The sequence below is a fragment of the Pteropus vampyrus genome, unplaced genomic scaffold (genome assembly GCF_000151845.1).
Source record: "Pteropus vampyrus isolate Shadow unplaced genomic scaffold, Pvam_2.0 Scaffold49, whole genome shotgun sequence".
Taxonomy (NCBI): Eukaryota; Metazoa; Chordata; class Mammalia; order Chiroptera; family Pteropodidae; genus Pteropus; species Pteropus vampyrus.
Window position 1 is genome coordinate 5,878,478 of NW_011888830.1, and position 2,636 is coordinate 5,881,113.

Consider the following 2,636-nt stretch of genomic DNA (forward strand, 5'->3'; position numbering starts at 1 on the left):
TCCTTGCTGAAATTTTGTTAATAGAATTTTTAGCTTGGCTTAATGAAATACTTGTGCCCATCTAGTACCTGTTATAGTCGCTTGATGTGGCAAATGTAGAATTACTTTAGAGAATATAGTAATATGTGAGGTGATCTAATTTTCTTTATCAGCCATTTACACAGTTAACTTAAATCAGGAGAACGAGGAAGAAGCAACATTGGAATGCGTTAATATGAAGTAAGCCCAGATTTCTCTCCCATTCCAGAATTAGTTGCTCAGACGATACTTTTAGCTGGAATTAGTCTGGAGGAGTTCCGACCTGTATCAAAAATTCAAAGCAACAAAAGAACACTGGGCAGTGCCATGTCCCGTGGGACTCTTGCCATCTGTGTTCTTATCAGCAGTGAATACCAACAGTATAATGTCTTTGACCCTTTTCACTTATCTGAAAAGACAGAAAAGAAGAAGCTATCAATGAAAGACGTGGATCAATAGAGTCGAGATTTATAGATAAAAGTCTTAGATTTTAAGAAACCTTCACTGTGGAAATCAGCCATTAGATATATATTTTTTCCTTTTGGTAACTTGAATAAAAAGAGAAAGAAGGAACGAAAGATTACTAAGGAAATGCCATATGGGGAAGGCTTAGAACCCCAGAATTTCTCATTTAGCAGAGCAGTTGCATTCTATTATGATTTTTGGTGAACGTGGTTTAAAACGAAGGAGTAAAACAAAAGTTATTTTTTGTCTTTCTTTGCATCTTTATTTTTGGTTGTTACTTCCTAGGAAATCGTCGTGAAAATTATAACCAAAAAACTCGGAGAGAAATATCATAAGAAAAAGGGCATTGTTAAGGTAAGAACGTGAAGTCATGAATGGAATCAGCGAAAGGGGCTGGTGGGTGCCTGAGTCACGCCATTTTGGTATTCCTTAAAAATCAAGTTCTATTAGCAGAAAGCACACATCTGAGGTCTCCGATGGTTCTACAAAAGGAAAGCTGAATTCATAATATATCATCTTCAACCATCGTTTACGCTTAACCTCGGTCTGCTTTCTTACGGGAGCCAGTAGTGTGTGTGTGAAAACCCACTGGTGCCTCTTACACTCAGTGTGTGCACGCCGTGCTGACCAGCAAGATGCATTCTCTTTGTCGATGATGGGCAACATAATTATGCCCCTCGGGTTCTAAGGAGGACTTCTCGTGTTTCCTGAGAGGCTGTCTTTTGGCCGTTCTGGGGTTTCAAAATTTAAAAATCAGCCCTCCGTCCATTTCTCCCTTGTGCTTTTCCTAAGTGTGGTGTCAGCCCAGCGCCCAGCCTGTGCATGCACGAGTCGCCCTCCATCTGCACTCGAAGCTGTGCCAAAGGGTCCCTCTCGCTAGATTTCTTAAGTCCTATTCGAAGATCACCTGTCTTTTATCCTTTCCAGAGGAAAACCTCGACTAAGCTTTGCACCGAGTTCATCATATATCAGATTGAGAAATCGTGTATGGAATCTGGAAAATGTCCTTTATAGGAGTTACTCTTATCTTTGGATTGGAATTTCATTTGTTTTCATTTTATTTATTTGTCCCTTGAAATTTGTGTTCACGTATCTCTTCTATTATAAAAGTGTTGATTTTACATGACAGGAAGTAATTGACAAGTATACAGCTGTCGTAAAGATGATTGACTCTGGAGACAAGCTGAAACTTGACCAGACCCATTTAGAAACAGTCATTCCAGCACCAGGTAAATCTTCTTGCAGACCACATAGTGCATGTGCCAACAAAATGAGCGACTCCGTTTCTCAAACCACAGTTTTCCGACATTACTTGATAGTTCTAGATACGAGTTTCCTTTTTAGAAATAACGTAACTTCCAATAAAACTATTTGACTTCCGGTGAAGTGGTAGTTTACCAGTCCTCCGAGAAGCGATTCGTGGCTTGAATAAATTTTCCCTTCCTGGAATTTTTTTTTTTTTTCGAGAAGCAAAACACAGACATATCTGGATAAATTCAGTCATATTAGGGTTATTATTAATATATTTATTTAGCTATCTGAGGCAGTGAAAGTCAGTATTGTTTTGCCTCTCCGTTTCCTTAATGATCTCGATCGTTTGGGCACTAACATGTCTGGTATCAGTGCTACTTTGGTCAGGTCGTTTGCCTCCAGCCCGGTCTCTTTGGGGTGCTGTCATTGCTGGTACGACGATAATATTAGTCTCTAAAACGTTCACTTATTAGATCCTTTATTCTTCCTCTTTGAAATAAAACTCATTTAAGGGCTTAAAAATTTTCATCTTTAGTTAGAGATAATCGGCATTCGATAAACCAGACTCGTATAAAGTATACAATTTGATAAGTTTCAAAACGCGAATACTCCCGTCAAACCATCCCTACAATCAGGATAATGACTGTTTCGTCACTCCCCTAAGGTCTCCTCATTCCCCGTTATAATCCTTCCCTCCCTCCCTCCTCTCTCCCGCTATCTCTCCCCAGGCAGCCATCAGTCTGCTTCCACGACTGTTTGTTTTTCTGGTCACCTGTTGATAGATGTTTGGGTCATTTATAGGTTTTGGTTGTTACAAATACAACTGCTGTGAACATTCACATACAAGTCTTTCATGGACACGATTTCTATTGGGAGGACACTCAGAACTAGAGTGGCTTAGT

At 39.6% G+C, this 2,636-nt stretch overlaps 1 long non-coding RNA gene across 1 annotated transcript; it reads left to right on the plus strand.

Moving 5' to 3' along the window:
- Window positions 1–6: 6 nt before the first annotated feature.
- On the plus strand, window positions 7–1,711 carry LOC111739300. The gene is made up of 2 exons (XR_002780206.1): window positions 7–837; window positions 1,613–1,711. It is a non-coding gene; the product is annotated as an uncharacterized LOC111739300 (long non-coding RNA).
- Window positions 1,712–2,636: the final 925 nt, after the last annotated feature.